Here is a 20,631-nt window from a genome sequence, read left to right as displayed (position 1 = left end):
CGGCGCTTTGTGGAAATATTTCGTTATTTTGTGCACGCATAAACGAGCAATCGCTTACGCGCGCGAGATTAAACAGGAAATGCCGGAAAAACGAGGTGTCGGCTGCGGCGAAAATGAACGTCGGAGCGATGTCAAACCAAGCGGCTTCACGGGAATAAAAACTGGAGCGGGGGGTTAAAGATATGGTCCTTCGCAGTTGAAGGGACGCCCAAGCAAAATATAAAAAACAGCCAAGCATCAAAGGCGCGTCTGACCATATGGGCTTAGGGTACGAGTCACCATTGCAGCAGCCAATGCGTTATCGCTGCTCTATCTCTGCACTTGCAGTGATAAAAAAAATTAGCGCCTTTCCACTCTGTGAAAAAGGATGACCCGCTAAGCTGGACGCAGTACATGGCGTAAATGAAACAAATCACAGTTGTTTGTAATTTGCTATTGAGCATTCTTCCAAGCCAGTTAGCTGAATGCAACTTAAAAGCACCATAATTATTCTAGAGGACAAACATGGCTGTGTCAGCCTGGCTTCCGCGTCTTAGAATTCTTATGTTTATGGAACACAGCAACCCAATCCGCCACGACACCGAGGACACCGTACAGGTCAAATTGGGCCGTTTGACACCATCTTTTCAACTTCCGACCAGCACAACAAACAGGTCATCAGTGAGGGGATAGAACTTATAGCTGCGTGTGTTAGTTCCCTTCCTCCTCTTTCCACTCCTGATACAAGCACTGTGGACTTGACCACTCCTGACTTGTAAGTCGGCTTGTATATGAGTCGGCGCTTGGTGTGAACCTCCACCGCGCAGTGGTCCGAGATGTGGCAAGGGCGCGACTGCACGGTTCCTTCCACATCGATGGGAGCGTTCACTACCTGACATCGGATGCCGTACTGAAAACGGCCGTGAGAGGGACGCAGTTAACTTTCAACAGTGGATCGGTCGCCGACGTCGATGATCCCATGAAATGACGATTGCTGGCTTGTTGGCCGACGGCACATACCCGAAGACGCTCTACTCCAAGCAAACTCAAAATGCACAATAGGTACACTTTATTTACAATACGTATTTACAACATCTAAGGCTCATGAACGCTTGATTTGTATTGATTGATTGTGGGGTTTAAGACGCCGACGCAACGCTGACGGTGAGGCGCGCCGTAGTGGAGGGCTCCGGATTAATTTTGACCACCTGGCAATCTTTAACGTGCTCCGAAATCTCGCACGCACGGGCGTTTTTGCTTTTCGTCTCCATCAGAAAAGCGGTCGCCGCGGCCGGGAATCGAACCCTGACCTCGTGCTCAGCAGCGCAACGCCTTAGTCACTGAGCCACCATGGCGCGTAATGCTCATAATGGCATACAACAGGTCGGGTAAGGCCCGCATCGAGTGGGGCTTGCGCTATCCACCTCTCTGTCTCCTCTGTCCCCGTTCCTCCTCAAAACATCAAACTTTTTTTTCTCGGTTTTACCCCTAAAACCCCGCCCACAAACGGGACATCACAACTTGAGAGTAAGGATGGCTCATTCATTAGCCCACACTAGGCCCCTGATTGGCCACCGTGCCAAACAAAGCTAGATGGGTTCAAAATAGTCACGTGGCCACCTCTCTCACTCTCATACAGAAACCCAAAGGTATTCCTCCAAACATTGATATAACAGAAATGAAAGCCAACCAATTAAAGTAGACCTAACGACGGAAATCGACTCTGGGGCGGCGCGGGCACGCCTATGTTTGTGCTCCGCGCGGCCAGAGTTCCTTTCATTTGTAAACACGTGGAGCGTCTAACAGAGCTTTGCCGCCTACCTATTGAAGCATCCCAGTCGCCGAGTCGCCAAGTTCAGACGCGTGACGAACAAAAACTTCGCCCAGTAACGTTCGGCTGGGCAACTGTCACAGACACGATGTCTCGTGACCTCTTCCTATGTTTGACCCAAGGTCTGACCACTTGACCGACTTTCAATTGCCGTCCTCTTCGGGGATTATCGTGGCGGTAATCGCGGTCGTTAAAATGATAACGGTACCCCTCCGCCAGCTTCTCAAATGAACACAAGAAAATTCGACTTAGAAAGCTTACATCTCTTTCAGCTATTATGGTGTGACCGACGCATTATGGTGTGACCGACGCGTTTGTATACGTCGTCTTCGGGCCCGCTCATCAGGTGGACACCAAAGCGCGGCGAAAAAAAGTGCTTACGCTGTTTCTCCTTGCGCCCCTCGCACCTAACTCAGCTTGGCCGGCGGGGAAACAAACACAGGACAGGTAAACAGACTAACCCCAGCGAAAGATATCTAGTTTCTGGGCGGTTTTAATAAGTGAGGGGCCCGAACATAAGAGACGCCTTATGCACATAAACGGCTAATAGGGTACGATCAGGCGCCCTTTCACAGCGTTCAGGCGAGGTAGATAAGGCGGAGGCAGTGGGTATGCGTCACCGAAGGTGGTTGCGCACTTGTGCATGACACTCTCTAGTATGGACTCCATGCACGTTCCGCACATTATCAACTCCTTTGGAAGTCCTTTGCCGGACGTTTGCGGCTAGCAACCGAAGCGGGGCCTCCTTTCTGCCCGAAACTTAAATGTTTCCGATTTTGCAGACATTTTTGTCAAACCAGAGTCTATCGTACACTTTGCAACTGACGCAGAAATCGTCATGGAGAAAATTGAGTTTGATTTTTGAATGGGAACCTTTGAATGCGTTCTTGCATTCTCGCAGCATCGGTGCCTTCTAGCGGCATCGTCAGTTTTGTGTCCTTGTGAGTCGCCTTGACGGTTCAACCTTCGGCACTTTGCCTCGGCGTCCCGTTCCTCGTCTGTTCGTGGTTTTCTGCGGCGACGTTGATACTCCCTTTGGCCATCGCGGTCTTGCTCATCGAATTATCTCTGTTTCTCCAGGGAGCGAACGGCTCGTGGGCGTTCCATGGCTCGTAGGTTCCGTACACGATGAACCATTGAACGGTGGAAGTCTTTGCGGGAATCGTTTCACCAGAACCCGAAGCGCCGCCTCCTTTCCGTCCGAATCTTTAGCGTTTTCGATTTTGATTACATCATTTTCGAGCCAGAGTGTATCGAGCCCTTCGAAACTGGCGCCTGAATGGCGATTCACGACATCACGTGTGAAATCAAGTAAATCGCGCTGCATGTTCTGGCGTACCGGCTTTGTGTCATGTTTGCGTGCATTCGCGCCTTGGGCATGCCGATGCTCGTTGAATCGCCAGTTATTCCGTCGAGCGAACGACAAGAATCCGTCCCAATGCGAGATAAAAGTGCAGTTACAAATAAATTTTCCAGCGCAATTATCAGCCGATTGGGAAACCTAAAGTCTCATCGAGGGGGGAGAGGAGAACGGCAGTTGTGAAAAACTGGTCCGCGGTGGCGCGGAGAAACACAGGGGAGGCACCCAGTAAATCCGCTTCACCGGATGGAAAACTGGTGAAAGGGGAGGGAGTGACATAAACTGCTTCGCAGTAAAACGTCGTCGTTGTTCTTTCTTTTCTACTTCTACATACACCCTTACGGAATTTGCAGGTATCAGCTTCTAAGAAGTGGTATTGTGCCTGCCCAATGAAATCCAACAATTATGAATGACAAGCATGCAACATTAGCCCACATGTGCTCTTGTCGCTGCAGACGCCACCTCTGACATGTAACAGCCTCTCCTGCGTCATCTACGCACCCCACATACTGTTCCCACCTTTTTCGGTACACTAATTGGATATTTGCAGTGTTCCATGTTTCCGCGTTAGCACTGTTCTCACGCCATTTTTGGGGGGCTGTGTAAACTGAGCGCTCGCCCCACGAGAGCGAGACTCTGGTACCAGCCTTGTGTGCACTGTGTAGTAAACTTTTTTCGACGCGTTTCTTTTTTCCCCGGAAAAATCTAGCACACATCCACTTGAATTAATGTAAAACTACAAACACGGCTTATGTGTTGGGGTTCTCCCGCAAATAAGCTTAAATACAGATTAAATACAAAACAATTAGCGCAAATCCACCCTGTGATTGTTGTTGGAAAGCAATGCTTAAACCGCACCCAAAACAATTACCCATGCGACGTCACTTAACTGCAGGCGCGTCGCTGTACAAATAGTCAAACCAGAGAGAAGTGAAATGCACTTAACCACACCCTCTATTACTTAAAAGAGATATTCTTGGCAAGGGAAAATTATTGCATGATGCATGAATGGTGGTTGGTTGAGTTCTATTGATGTAGCACATCAGTGTAAACTCTTTTTTTATAAAATTGAAGCTCAAACCCGGTGTTAGACGGTCTCACTTCTCCGTCTCTGCCGTTGCGGACGGAGGCGACGAGATCGGAGGCAGAGATGACGGACGAGGAGAAGCAAATACTTCTATTCAGATTTCTGAACGGCCCAGATTGCGGCCCAGGGGAGTGGTTCCTTCTTCACAGTAGGCCATATTCAGTCCGCGCCGCCTCTACTCTGTCCACCAGCTGAAGCTGGGTAAGCATAGAGGGCCTGAACAGCAGCATCTCCCATTGCTCTTGTTCGGTAGTTGACCGAAAGAGAGGAGGGTGCCCAGGCCTAAAGTTGCACACCCCGATTATGTGACAGAGTGTTCTTACTTCTGAGCTTAATCTACATTCGTATTCGTTTCCCTCCGTGAAAGCGTGAGCGGGTGTCGATATGACCTGAATGTGGGGAGTGTTTTTAGTACACGCAGTGGAGGTCGGGATACCAAACCCGACTGGTAATTCCGGTAGGCTTGTTAGCAATCAGTGACTACCTTACGAACCCCTGGTTGAGTGAGAGCCAAGATGGTGGCTGCCACTTCTGCTGCCGTCATGTCTTCGGCCTTGAGTGAGGCACAAGCAAGGAGGTTGGTACTGGAGGTAGCCACGATGATTGCGTACTGCTGCCCTCGGTGTTGGGAGGCGTCTGTGTAGATTACTGCATGATCCCCAGCGAGGATGGTGTTGAGCGCTTGAGCCCGTGCTTGTCGGCGACCCTCGTCGTGTTAGGGGTTCATATTTGTAAGCAAAGGGAGCATCTTTAGTTCTTGTCGCCAAAAGTCGAGGAGTACATCAAGCGGAGTGACATTCTGTGCTGTGCAGCCAGTTTGGAGACGGAAGCGGCGACTCGCCGCAGTTATGCACATTCGGAGCTTGTGGACAGAAAGATGGCCCTCTTTCAGCCATTCTACCGTGTTGTAGAGCCCCGTGCTAAGAAGCCTCGCTGTGGACGCAATCATGGGAAGACCAGTGGCTTGCTCAACCGCCTTTCTAATCATCATTTAAAGCATCTTTATGTCCACCTTGCCGAGAAAAAGACATGGGGTGATGTAAGCAATTCTCGAGAGGACATAAGCTCGAACTAATCGAAAGGTATCGGATTCTTTAAGGCCTCGCTTCTTGGTGGCAACTCGCCTGATCGTGTATATGATTTTATTGATGCTGTGTTTGAGGCGCTCCAAGGATACGTCACTCTTCGTGTTGGCTTGAAGGTGTAGGCCCAGGATCTTGATGCTGTTGCTTAGAATGATGGCCTGGCCATCAAGGAGTAATTGAATATGTCCCTTGAGGTGTCGTTTGGCGGTAGGGTGGACGACAAAGAGCTGGGATTTTTTACTTTTTACGTGAACACTGGAAGCTACAGGATTTAGCACATTGTAGCACTAGAAGTGAGATGCCATGGGTTGGTGTGAGCTTCCTTTAATCGCTATCGCGTGGAATTCAGCGAGATTGAAGGGGTTTAACCCGCAGATGTGCTTCCTGAGAGCAGCACTTTTCTTTACCCTGTCAGCGTGGGCTCGTAGCTAAATCGCTAAGACAACGGGCTCTGGATTTGTTAATATATTAGTTACAGATTCGATTTTTGCCGGTTGAAGTAAATTCTTTATTTGTTCGCGGGAGTTTTCTGTGGCCACCAACGGTCGCGAAAGAACCCTTGGGGGTGGAGGTAAAAAGCTTTGCTTTAAAATGGTTTCTGATGCTGGCTCTCTCCTTTGGCTTGTAGGGCATGGGAAGCACAGTTAGTGAATGAAGCAGCTTTTGTTTAGAACCCTCTCTGGAAGACTAATAACGTATCACATTTAAACTCATCACACCTTGCGCTGCTCTCCTCCGCAGTGTGTGTTCTGAGGTGTTTGTGGAAAACCAAACTATATTTTATGTGGTATGTTTTTTGTGGTGAACCAAACTAAACTTCTAAGGAACGACTGTCTTAGTGCTTTAAATTTTTCAGTAGTCAGCATAGTACCGCAGTAGCGTTCAGTTAAAGCAAATGGGAGGGTGATGCCATGTATTCACCGCCTCATAAAGAACGTTTTTATACAAGCCAAGAGTAATTCCGCGTGTATTTGCGCCTTCGAGGTCATTTAAATTGCATGTACCTCTGCACCTCAGGATCCAACGAAAGGCAATGTTTGATGATTTGTAACTACCCTAAAGCATGACTTATATCTTGGCACTGCACAAAAATTGTTAATAGTTGGGAACAGTTCATTTCGTAGGGACAAAGGAATGGTTACCACTGTATTACTTTGTTCAAAACCCTTTATCTGAACTTGGGGCGTATAAATGCGGTACAACAAAACAACTTTGAGAGGCTTATTCAGCAACACGCGAAATAGCTTTCATGCTGTCAAAGTTTTTTTTTGTAATTATGTTTTGAGTTTTTTACATAAGTGGAGCAACTAATGTTTTATTTTGGTTCCTTTAACATATTGTGATCTATCTTTGGAGACAGATTTCGAAGGCAGACACCATTTATTTGGCAATAAATGATTTTGCATGGTACAGGTGTCATAATATTATAAATCTACAAGTGTCTTAAGACCAATTCCAAACGTCATAGAATATAGTGAAAGCGATGAGGCACCTTTGTGTTTATCCGTGTTGGAGAACACGGGCTGGCTGACATGGCAACCCCAGATGTGGACGTGGACATCACTCTTGCGAATTTTGGGCAGGCACTAAATCTCAGCTGGCGCTCTGGCGCACGGAATGACAGGCATCCTCCAAGCACGCAGTATCGATTGTTCACATTGCTCTGGTATGTTGTCGAACACGGACTCACTGAGGGATCAGTAGCAACTATAGAATAAACCACTAGCCAATTTCAAGTCTTCTGCTTGACATTGACGCTGAAAGAGTGAGAGAAATAGAAAAAAGGCAATATATTGAAGAAAAGGGAGGTTTGCCGGCATCTACAATTGCCTACATCCTTCGAGGCTGAGTATTCGGGATGTAGAAAGGGAAAGCCCTAAAAACAGCTCGGCAGGAAAGAGAAAGTACAGGCGTGGACAAGGTGTGCGATACTAGACTTACACCCATATTTCCGATGTTTGTAGCTTGGGCTACAAACAAAAAGCAAAAACGCCCGCGTGTACGAGATTTCGGCGCACGTTAAAGATCCCAGTTGGTCAAAATTAATCAGGAGCCCTGCACTACGGCGCGCCTTATCGCCTGCGTTGCGTCGGCGCGTTAAACCCTACAATCAATCAATCAATCAATCAATCAATCAATCAATCAATCAATCAATCAATCAATCAATCAATCAATCAATCAATCAATCAATCAATCAATCAATCAATCAATCAATCAATCAATCAATCAATCAATCAATCAATCAATCAATCAATCAATCAATCAATCGATCAATCAATGAATCACTCCAATAATCAATCAATCAATCAATCAGTCAATCGATTTGACTGGAGTGGACTGCAGCGTCGTCGGACAGGGTGGATCATTCTAGCCTTTTGCTGTTTTGACAATAAAGAATGCTTTATGGGCAATAAAAGCATAAAAGGTGCGATAAAACTCTTTTTTTCAAACGCCCTTCACAATCCTGAGTTTTCAAAACGAGAACAACTGACTTTCTGCGCTCTGGTATAGATAAATTTTGGCTGCGTATTTACAAGGCGTTGTCTACTAAGTTGAAATGCGAATATCTGTATTTCTTCCCATGTGCAACTTCAATTGACGTTTTTTACATTATCTTCTTTTTTCTTTTACTGACATATAATGTGTTATTTGTTGTCCTGTTTTTTGTTCATTCGAAGTTTGATGTTAGGTTACAATACTGTCGCGACACTCACCCTTACTTATCCCATTACACAATGCCCTGCAATGGGGGCCTTTAGGGTATTTTGAAATAAATAAATAAAGGTCAGCGCGTTTCTTGGGTAAACCGCCAATGAGTGGTGGTTGAGGTCAGAGTGACGATGTACTGTCATGAGGTAAAACTAACTGCTGCGATGCCTGGTTGCGCGGTGCCGGATGTCGAGAGCACGCACAGGGAACGTGCGGTCTATAAGTGTAACTCCCTTGCCACTATCGCTCGCTTTTACGCGATTGCCACACGGGCCCATAAATTCTCGCCAAATCAAACCATTCTGAGCTTTTGCTGTCTGCTGGCCAATATACCTTTGGTAGAAGCGACATGCTCTGCCAATTGGCGGTAACGCTGCTCCACTGGCAGAGTTTGCGAGTTGAAGATTATTTCGTGCTTGAAGCTTTTTTTCCAAACTGTTCTGCATCATATACTGAAGCTGAAAATCGAGCAGGAAGAAGTCTATGTGCAGTTGAAGAAAATTCTGCACTATAGTTTACCTCAAATACCACTGGGCGGCGTTTCACGTACGTCTCCTAGTTAGGTCATACAGGACTTATATATGTTCAGAAACATGGGCGGCAGTCAATCTACATCGCTCTTGCGAAGAATTCTCGCTCGAAAATTGCATTTTTCAAAAATCATTCCCGATCAAGTTTTACGAAAGTTGACTGCTTCAACAACTCCTTATTTGTCGGGAGCTGTACCTCAGACGGCCTGATAGACGGTAGTCACAGTTTTAATGCCATAACATGAAGGTACCGCTTCTGAATCAGTTTGAGCGGCCTCACCCGGTTCGAAGAAAGCACAGTAAAAATTGGCTTTTAGCACCCTCATTTCTATCTGCTTGGATAATTCTGCAATATTTCGAAGTTGAAAGTATCTCATTCTCACAAATGTATGTAACATTCCCCACTAAAAATGAGCACGTTGAGTTTCTTGCGCTAATTTTCTAAATAAAAGCTTTGTAAAGAAGAAAGAATCGTGGGTTTTTATTTTATATCTTACATTTTAATCATTTCAGTTGATCACATAAAGAATAAAACAACTTTGGGACCTTAGTTTGTCTGAATGCATTCATGTCATGGATGAATTAGTGGGGTGGCATTTTTTTCTTTACGTTTTGATAAATTCAAAGCAAGTAATAAATGCTTCAAAAGCAGGATGTACTGTGCTTCACCTGACCATTCACAAGTGGGCATGAGCTTCGGCAAGGGGGTGCAAAAGGGGTATTTGCACCACCCGTGCCCCCCTCGAAGCCGCACCATCACCTTTCCCTCCTTCCCCACACTTCCTGGGCCCCACTGCTTCATTCATGCTTGCTTAGTTATCCTTCAGAAATCGGTGATCAGACGGTTTCGAGTATGGTCCTTTCGCCCCATACATGAAGAAAAAACGTGCGCATGGAGGGGGAAGATTCTTCTTTTGTGATTTTTTCAGCGGAAACGCAAGTAGAACTACTGACAAATATCTAAGCCAGCCAGCTCTGGAAGTTTTTACCATGCCCAGTGTGCCCCTGACATTTTTCTAAAAGACGGAAGTTTTCAAAGATGAACTCCGAACCTACCTTGTTCATCGCCGGATAAGCTATGCCTCGGTTGTGTGTTAACGCCCTCCCCCGCATAACGGCAGGTGCTGAGCAAATGAAGGAGCGTGTCAAATGTGTTCGAAAGGGCGGCTTCTGTGCGTTTCCTACATCGAAACATTCTGGTCAGAAGCTGCTGCTTGGAGTCGGAGCGTGTAATCATGAATAACTGAGACACGCACATAACAATATAAAACAGAGCGTACTAATAGCGCTATTTCTTTTCATACAAGTCAAATTGACGCATGGCTTCATTAGAATAACAAAGTTGGGATATGTAGCTTTTGAAATGTAGTATTTTACTTACAAGAACAGTATTTTTTGGTTTTGCTTATCTTGGTTCATATTTTCCGGTTTGCATTTCATTTGTCCATGACTGTACAGCTACATTTTCTGCACAGCTCGGCTAAACCTGCAAAGCCATGACTGCGACTTTCTAGCAAGGTTCCTGGGATAGTGATAATCTGTCCTAGCGGTTAAACGTTGAATCCGTCCCGGCCTTTCTGGCCCCCGCCGTGTTTAACACAAGAGCCCAGAGGGACCCCTCGGCATAAACATAACAAATTCGTCCGGGTGCCGAGATGTGCGCGTTCGTTTCGCAACTAAAGCAAGATCCTCTAGGAGTGTGCCCCGATGCATTCGCTGGATGCCGTGGTGATGAATTCTTTCGGCCCCGCCTGCCACAGCTCACTACCACTTTTCCTCCGCTGCGTTGCCCGAAGTCAGACTTGCGGCTCCCGTTCTAAAGGGGAATAATTTGTGCACCTTTTTTTTTCTTTTATACCTGGAGGCAGAAACAAGCGCAATCAGCAGCGCCATCGTTCAGCCATTCAGCTGGCGTGGCGTCGAAACTCAATCGTCACCTAATCCAGTCATGGCGACATCGTGTACCTCGAAGAAAGCACAACGGATAAACGTCCGGCTAGGGTGCCTCGCAGCCTCAGTGCGACAATGTGAGCTCGCTGTCATGAGGACCACGGAGACGTTTCAGACAAGCACAAAGCTTGTCAGTGCTGTTTTATACCAGTGCGGAGATCGTACGTTTCAGCTTTTTGCATTATTACATGGCCTTTAAATGCCTCTCAAAAGTAGTCCCATTGCCGATTGTAAAAGTTCGCCTTGGTTAATAACGTTTCGAGCTTGTCTACGATTACGCAGCCAAAGATTGTTTTGCCACAATTGCCACACCTGAGCAACGTCCAACATCGCAGGGTTGTATCTGCATCAATTCGCCCTCAAATCATTCGTCACAGGTAAACACCATCGGGCCTAATCATCCGGACCCAGCAATTTACGTTCAGATATTCTTTGTACCCCCGCTTTTTAGGCAAAAGACGAACCGAAGCTGATTCATTCATACCATTTACTAGGTTTTTGTTTTTCTTTTCTTTATTCTTTAGGGACCTGTGTCCTTGTTCTGCGTCATGGTGGCAACATCTTGACTCGCTATCCTGCGACATAAATGCTTATTGGATACATTGTGAGTGAGAAAGCGTATTAAAGTTAGCTTCAGCGAAAGTGGTGTTTGTAGTTCTAATCTTGTGTAATGGGTCGGTGCCCATGGGGTTCACAACGGGCGACTGAGAGAGAGAGAGAGAGAGAGAACAATTTTCATGCGTATGGCAATGTTGGCCGAACAAACTCTACATGTTCCACATACTTAGAATGCCTCAGTAGAAAAATGCGCAGTTTATTAAAAAATGATGACATTTAAATGAACATTTTAGAAGAGCAGCAGCACATGCCGCCTCCAGACAGAGACAATAAGGGAGCACACGATAAAAGAGAATAAGTCTTTACGGACCAATTTTCTGAGACCGAGGAGACTACAGGACCGCTTCGAACAGAACTAAATGTGCAGCGAATAATTGTACGCCAAATACAAGCCGGCCAAACACTTCGGTACTCCGGAAGAATACTCGCACTGTCTTCACACCTTACTTGTACCGTCTGTTAGCAGCACACAAAAAAGAACACCTCCCCATTGCTTTTAGCTTCATTGCATGACCTAAACCCGTCGAGGCAGCGAGCAAGATTTCAAAGAGCAGATCTTCGAGCCAGTTATTAAATACTACCATTTCGACAACTCTGACTGTGGAATTGAACTTTGGCTGCGATTGGTAAAGAACACGGGCTTCAATAAATACCCGGTGTATTTCCTCGCAGTCGCTGAGATGATACATACCGATATCAGTGGCGTTCTGCAAAGGGCCATAATATTCCTTGCGATGACACGTTGTGTATATTGAGTGTTCATTAACGTTATTTGGCGCCTGAACACGTGGCTCGTTGGATGGTGTGTAACCACCGTCTGCCTCAAATCGGCTTGTGTCAGCTGCATCACAAAAATATTTCGACTGTCAAAAAGTATTCACAGAGATAATCCCTTTGTGATGCGTGTCTGTAGACTCCATGTGAATATATTTAGGGATTAGCGACTGTAAGAATAAGTTTAAATGCAAAATTTTCCCAATGTTGCCTTACACCATTTTTTTATCTGATTATCGGATTGGTGCGAGACAATTTTTTTTAAACCAGTGTTCCAATCGTTCTGTTTCGTAAAATGTTGCCGTTCTGTAAGGTAATGTTGGGAAGTATAAGTCTGAATAAACTTTCTGAAACTTAATTCTCGCAATTCGGAATTATTATTAATACAAACGACTTTTCTTCGTTATATCCCTTGGAAGATGTGAAATTTCCCTTATAATATTTTACTCCTCCCGCCTCTTACGTTGGCGCTACTCCTTGGCCCCCTTAAGACAAAATACTGCCGATGCCCATGTGGTATTTTCTCTGCCGTTCAGTTTTTGGGAAATGTGCGAACTACCCCAAGCAAGCACACACAGCGGCACATTGGTCACGAATTAGCTGCTACCTTCAATTCGGGGGGTGTCCTTTCCTAAAATCTAAGTGGTATAACAAGGTGAGATGTGAACAACTGCTTCATTGGTGACGGGCAGCTGAAAAGCATATAATTCATTGTAATGCAATGGGAATCCTATTTCATCAGTGGACATGTTTTCCCTGAAGCAGGTGCAAATATAGCAAAACAAGCCAAATAGCCCGTACACTATTGCGGACTAAAAGATAGGACCCACGATAGTTGGCGCTTTCTTCGGATGTAATTAATTACTGCAATATTTCTTCCCTCTGAGACCTTGTGATACACGAGAACTAATTCGGCTACGAGCCCAACGCAGCCACGCAAGCGAAGTGTGACAGCCTAGCATCACTGCCGCATATCGGATGAGTCTTACTGTTTTCAGAGGTAAGGCGGTGCCCGGCAGCGTTCTCCTAACTACGCGGCCTGGTTCCCCTGGCACTGATTTGTCGAAGCAAAAAGCAATCACAAAGAAGCAAGCGATGGTGTCATGAATGCAAAACTGGTTGTACGCGCCTGCGCAGTGGGCGGTCTCGACCTCAGGGGTGCCGCAAACAGATGGCGCAGCGGTACGTTTTGGTCGCTGTTGTGCGGTCCATACACGACATTACTTCTTTACTTGCTGTCAGAGAAATGAGTGAATGATAGAATTGATTAAAGAAGCTCTGCCGACTAATTTTCGCCTTTTTGAGTGGAGGAAATTGAGCTTGGCATTTTTTTAGTGACGTTGGTGTGATATGTCTAGACCAAATAAATCAACCTTGCCACACGTTTTGTACAGATTCAGGTGTATGACATACGTAATAAATTTGGGGACTCATATTGCACATGTATGCTCTAGTTTACGTCGAGCCAACGTTTGATATGCTCGAAATTTGTCAGATTAGAGAGCAAAAGGTAAATTTCGGTGCAGATACTCAAGAACGGCGCTAACATCATTGGTCCTTTTCTAAATGTCAGTTGTCCCAGTCTAACCCTGTGTGAAAGAGACACCTAAATGTTTATAGGTTTGTAACAAATGAAACGTTAAAAGTACCACTTATGGAGCGATCTAAAACGTAAGCGATCGAAAGATAGTATAGAGGTTTGAGTGATATTCACAGACATTACCCTGGTATTACACCAATTTTTATTAATAGTAGGTTCATTCTGGAGAATAATATATATTGTTACTATTGTAGATGGGACTATGTAGGACGTACGTTTCAGCAAACAGACGTATGTTAGATTGGGTATTAGTCGCCAAGTTATACATACGCAAACGACAAATAGCAAGGGCCCCAAACTGTTCCTTGAGGTACTCTTGAGGGAAGGGGGGATAGGTAAGAAGATGGCGAGTTCGGGAATACAAACTGCTTACGGTTAGTTATTAACCTTTGTATCGAAGTGTATACAGGGAATCAAGGTCTAGGATAGATACCTTTAGAAATAGTCTGTTATGTAAAATTTTGATAAATGCCTTTTCGAAATCAAGAAATAGGGAATGTATAGGAGCATTATTGCCAAGGCTGGTACCTATGTTGTTAAAAAGTAAAGATTACTGGGTGTCGCATATTACCACTTTAAGGGAGCCATTTGACGGGCGTTAGGAATTTTGTAACAAGGGAATATTAACGTGTTTTACTAATTTATACAGTGTATTTTGAGTGAAATGGGATGGTGGCTATTTTCCTAGGATGGGTTACCTTTTTCTAGCAATGGACCAATCTTGCCCACCTTCCACTTCTGCGATATCACTCTAGATGACTGCGAGTGCTGCAAAATGAGTAAACGTATTATACCTAATGTGAATTTTGTTTTTTTAGATTTTGGTACTGGTGCCTTCCAAGCCCGATGACGAAGTGAGCTTGAGCGATTCAATAGGTTTCAGTATACCGTTAGCTTCAAAGGTAACTCCTGGTTGACGGGGTGATCGTAGAAAGAAAAGTTGAGTAATTCTGTCGGGCTCTTTGGCGGACGCCAAGTAAAAGGGGACCTATTTCTTGCGAAGAATAAAAACTGGAATAGGAGAGTTGCCTTCGTCACGCAAGCGAATTGGTTTTCAATGATTCGGGATAATTGCTTTCCAGGACTCTTTAAGCTTATTCTGTAGAGAGCTAGTAGAAACGTGGTGTATACAGACCGTTTGTCTTTAGTCGATAGTGAAAGGTAAAGTTTCTCATATTGGTGATACGAGTTCGAAGCACTATCACTCCTTTTTTTAGCTTAGCTGTTTTATATTGGCGCTCCGTTTCGTTTTTTAGATGTTTCAGTGAGTTTTTAAACCAAGGTGACGTTCGTCGATCAGGTACAGAAATACTGGCGACGCATTTTTTAACAGAGACTGCACTTTCGTCTTAAATAGTTACAGTTGCTCTTAACGAATCGGTAGTTAAATTTAGTGACAAACCATAAACATTTTCAATGTCGCCATTTATACTACGGTAATCACCTTTTAGCACATGGTAATAGTTTCTTTTCAGCGGCAGGCCTGGCGCACGGCCTTCTATTGAAACGTGGGCAATGAAGTAGTCCGATAGTCCTGGATAATATGTAATTGATGTAACGCTATTGCGGTTGCATGAAAAGACAAGGTAGATGATCGTAGAAGTGTTGTCAGCCAATCTAGTTGTGCTAATGACGACCGGTGTTATACCAAAAGTGATGCATGCGTTTACAAATCAGCTTCAGTATTATGCCTAGCTGTTAACGCGCAAGGTTTGACTAACTAATTTCCGGAAGGTTAAAATGCGCGAACACATGAATGAAAGCGGCACAATGGGTTGATAATAAACCCCGCAACACTCATTTCAGCTTTCTTTCAAATGCCTAATGCTTTCCAAACAGTCACAAAACACAAACAGTACTTAGAAAAGCAGGTCACAAAGTACCTCACTCGGACATTTTTGATGTATGCCAACCAGATAACCTAAAAACTAGCTCAAACACGTTTTGTCTCTTCCCAGGCACTGGCGTTCTTGGACAGTTTGAATTACGTCATTACAAGTCAAACCAAGCCGCTATGCAGTGGCTTGTGCCCAACTTAGGTTCTGATAAAGTGAGTTCTATTTAAGAATATCGAGTGGAAAAAGACTGAAAACGCTTTCACGAAACGTATGAAGCATCCCGGACTCTGGATGAAGCAACCGTTTTGCCAAGGAGCCCGTGGAACACATAAAATTGGCGGAAGAGACGAGTAAGACGGCCACTAGGCCTACCAAAATTTTTTGTTCGACCACGCCCAAAATACTACCCGTTGCAAGAAATGCCTACAGCGAAACTCCATCGGAATATAATAATAACCCACAAAACAAGAATCCGCATCAAGCTAGGTCGAGAAATTGCCAAACAGGCCCGAAAATTTGCCGAAGCAGTTTAACTTACGGGGACAGCCATTTCAGAACCTGACGTGACCAGCGTGACCTCAACAGGTTCTCCATTCCGCTGAGTCTAACTGAATTTAAAATTTTACTTCTCGGTTACGTCGCTTCCCTGATACACCGGGCCTGCGTCAATATGGTTCCCAACACCGAAGTGCAAGCTAGAGTTCTAGCACCTACACTTATGAACGCCACAGACTGACCTTAACAACTGGACACCATACATGGTTCTGTATTTTGCTTCGCAACTGTCCCTAGACCAGAGGTGAAGAAATACAACTGAGCCGTCGACGATCAACCTGGAGCATCGAACAACATGCTGCAACAAATAAACTGCAGGTTGCAAGACCACCATACAGAGAGTGTGCCTACCACTGACGCCAGCGACGCATGGGGGCCTTCCGGAAAAAGCGACACAACCATCGCTGGACTGCTTGGTGACGGTAGCAACACCAGAAAGAGGCCTTCACCAGCTAGTGATTCTCCAATCTTAACGAAGACCCTCTTTTGCCGCTTTTTATTATGTCTGGTGATGAAAGCGCGAAGTGCCGCCGTTCCAAGTCTGAGTGATAGGATGGCAAAGGTTTACTGTGTGCGGGATGCAATGGTAACTACCACTTAGAGAAATGCTGCAACATAGCTGACGAAACCTACAAGGCTAAGGGGAAAGCATGGCGCGAGTCATGACAGTGCGAAACGTGTGGAAAAAAAATTCAAAGCCAGTTGTGAAAATTTAAAGAGCGAAGATATCAACGTAACGAGCCTAATACTTTCAAATGAAAGGTTGAAGGCCTTATGATTCATAAAACACCGTATAAAACTACGAGAAGTCCGTAGAAATAATGTACAACAAGCATGATGAGATTATTGCTCAGATACGTAAATTGGGCGAGGAGGTCAAAGCACTGAAGCACAGGGTTCAGACCAATGAAATGGGAAAAACACACAGAACGCACGAAATCGCTAGGGAACTGCATGGGCTCCCGTTCCAGAGTAGAAAACTCAACCTTGAGTTTCATGGCCTTCCCGTGACCGAAAGGGAGGACCTCCTGAGTAAGGGCAATGACGTAGCGATGAAATTAGAGTTACCTCAGCTTGCCGTCAGTGATAATGTAGCGGTGCACCGATTACCGGCTGCGAAGGACAGTTCCCTGGTGTAATCGTAAAATTTCCAAAGCAAAAGGGAAGGAGCTGTTTGCTGAAAAACAAAAGAAACGGTCTGGTCTAACAAAACGATGCTACATACCAAAAAACTTGAAAATAAAAAAAAACAGATTTCTTCTCGGAATACAGCGGAAGTTTGTGGCGAAAATCACTGTTGCAAATATGTATGACACAGGAACAAAAAGCTGAATGTGAGGCAGATAGATGGAGAGAAAGTGATCAGGGTGCAGCGCGAAAGAGACTGATGTAACATTAGTTAATTAATTTTTTTTTTCTCTGACACCTACGTCATAGTGTTCTTCCATGGAGACAATAAAGGATTACACGCTGACTTCAGATGTGGTAAGAATCTTCCGTGGTGACTATGCGCAATCGCTAAAACTACGCCCGTTAACCAACACGGAATCTTCCGTAAGAAATAGAACACCACAACTTCAAGTACTTTCCTAGCAGTGAAACGATGTGTTTTACATTATTATGTTCAGTGAAACATGGTACGCCGAAGATGTCAAAGTTCTGCGCCATTCAACTCTAAAAAAGTTCTATTGAATCGAACTACCGCTCGCGGAGGTACTGTTCACCTGATGGTCAAAAAAGCGTTATATGTGATGAAAAACCGAACTTTTCTTGGTTAAACTGTGACTTCAAGATCTTGCCTTTGTACGCAAATGAAAACAAAATAGCTATTGTATACAGTTCACCAAAAGGAAGTGCTCGCAAATAATTTTCTTTTTTCGAGGCTCTTGCTTTCGCTGGTGCAAATAAATACCATGTGGTTTGGCAGTTGTACTTTTTAACATAAACAGATTAGCAGACACCAGTATGAACAGAGAATTAAAGCAGCTAATTCTGTTATATGGTTGCACTAGTGCCATCATGAGTCCACGAGCCTCACCGTTTCATTCGCCTTTCTGCTAGTCCTGTTTATCACAAACACGCGCTCTTTAACTCTGAAAATAGGCGCTATAACAAGAGATATTAGTGACCACAGCGCGATATATTCGTGTATTAAGAAACACAAATTAAATTGTAAGAACGCACAGCCAGTAGACTTTCAGAAAATGACGCTAAAAATTTTTAACGACTTCAGAAAAGAATTACAACATTTTCATGGAATTGTAATATTGCAACCAAATAGTGTAGTGAGGGCTTACAATTTATTTCCGAGCAGTTTTTTGGAAGCTATATAACGACTCGTTCCATGCAATGACTTCGGGCATGTAAGAAAACCGCAAGCCCTTCATCAGACCTTAATTACTGAGAAAGATCAAGATAAAGGATAACCTCTATAAGAAGTTTCTCAAAAGTCCATCTCTTGAGTCACTAAAATTCTTCAAATCTTTTCAAAACAACTTAACCAGAGAAATTACGTCTGCAAGAAGTCACTAATTCTGGGAAATGTTTCGTTTATATGCAACAAGAACAGACTTACATAGAAAATGTTACATCAAACCATTAGGCGTATTTCCCACGCAAATGTCATTGACAAAATCGTTTTGAAAATAAAAATATCAAGGAAACGCTAAGCTAATGCTTTTGAAATCATTTTGTAACGGCACCGTGGATGATTACGATCGTTACGCCCTCCGTTATGTCGAAAATATTAGCAGTGATTGCTTTTTCTTTTAAATGCAATATCTTACGCAAAAGTGGCTCCACGTTTTCTAAGGATGAGTAACAGTGTCACCCGAGAGGGGGATTGCAGAGGTATCAAACCCCTAAAATAGGGTCTAGACCTAATACATCAGTCCTGACGCGAATATTTACCTTATGCATATAAGGAGTGTTTTCGAATCGAATGAACCTCGCAAAGGTAGCAGTCATGCATAACAAGAGAGCAAAAACGACCTGGGGAACTACTGACCCTTATCAATAAACCATTTCTCTGAAATAAACTTGAAATAGTAATTTCTGCTACAGTGGAATACTTGTGCGGGTAATATAAAGTACCCAGCTTGATGCATTTGGCTTTTGCAAAAAAACTGCTCTACAGAATAAGCCCTCGAAGAACACAAGGAAATAATTCTAAAATCATTAAGATGAACAGATGGCTCTAGCAATATCGACTACACAAAAGCTTTTGATAGTCTAAATTACCCGTTATTACTAAAAATATTTTATTTGTGTGGTCTTCGTCGTACTGGATTAACTTTGCTCTAGTCTTATCTAAGACGTAGACGCTAGTTTTTCAGCCCTGATGGTTATTCATCAGAATTTATACGTTTATTATCTGGCGTTCCGCATGGCAGTATCTTCGGCCCGCTGCTTTTCAGCTTTCACATTGACGCCATCATTAATATAGGCATGGGTTCTATTGCAACCATTGGTCGCGACAGTACACTTGGGGGGTATAGGTGAAAAGATTCGCTATCAAATTGCAATTAATTGTACGGCGCTGCCTCAACACATGGAGAGTAAGCAGCATTTCATGCAAGACTAATGAAATAGGGCGCGATGGCTTCCCTAATACAACATTGCAGCAAACAAATTATGGGCACACACGTTCGACTCTTCAACGCTATTTTCACATCCTCTGACGCTGTTTTCAGATTTAGAACTATACGCCCGCAGCTTTTGCGTGGGTGCCTGTCCGAAACAGAAAAATTCTGCGGCAATTTAATGAATCATAATGTCGCGTGGAGGCATATCTGCTATTTCCCATGAGGGTATGTGTCATGGATTCCCGAACACTGTAAAAGGGTCCACCGAAAAGGATGCCGAAGGAGCGCGTGGGCTTCTGCTCCGGTCGCCGTATTGGCCACGTCCGTAAGGCTCACTTTTGCTGACCTCGCGACAAGGTGTATTAACTAACAAAACCTTCTTCAAGTTTGAAGCCGAATTGCGTCTTCATTTGGCAGTACGCAACTGTCGCAATAACATATGTGTTCCCTGATAGAATTTTCCATACACGTGAACATTAGGATTTCTCCAACCGCAGAAATATGAATTTCTATAAATGACACAATTGGAAACTTCTTAGATAATACGTCAGATGCTTGTTCACTGCATTTGGGAAATTTTATGTGTGTAAATCAAGAATGGAGTGGAGAGATTTCCTCGTAAGATATGCCGCCATACTCTTTCATCTCATTGGTGGGTACGGGATTTAAAAAATGTTTATCACATCCAAATATGTGAAATATAAACATCTAACCGTATAAACAGTGAAATTGATTGATTGTTTCCAGTGTTTAACGCACCGACGCAACGCAGGCGATGAGTCGCCCTGGTGGAGGGCTCAGAATGAATTTGACCCCCTGTGGATCTTTGACGTGCTCCGAAATGTCGTACACGCGGGTTTTTTTGCTTTTCGCCTCCATCACAAAAGCGGCCACCACGGCCGGGAATCGAACCCACGTACTTGTGCTCAGCCGTGCAATGACTTAGCCACTGAGCCACCGCGGTGGGTGTAAAGAGTGAAATAATTCTATGCAAAATATTTTGGTGCGTGCATTCTTCTTGGCGACTTAGAAAACTTTAGCATCGTTCGAGTTAACGTTTGAAAAAACAAGGAAGTATCCTGTAATTTTAGTATAGTCACAAAGAGTTTCCTCAGCTGTGAAACATGGTTA

This window comes from Haemaphysalis longicornis, unplaced genomic scaffold (genome assembly GCF_048455015.1).
Source record: "Haemaphysalis longicornis isolate Haplotype H1 unplaced genomic scaffold, Haemaphysalis longicornis Haplotype H1 scaffold_6, whole genome shotgun sequence".
Taxonomy (NCBI): Eukaryota; Metazoa; Arthropoda; class Arachnida; order Ixodida; family Ixodidae; genus Haemaphysalis; species Haemaphysalis longicornis.
This window is presented reverse-complemented; position numbering follows the sequence as displayed.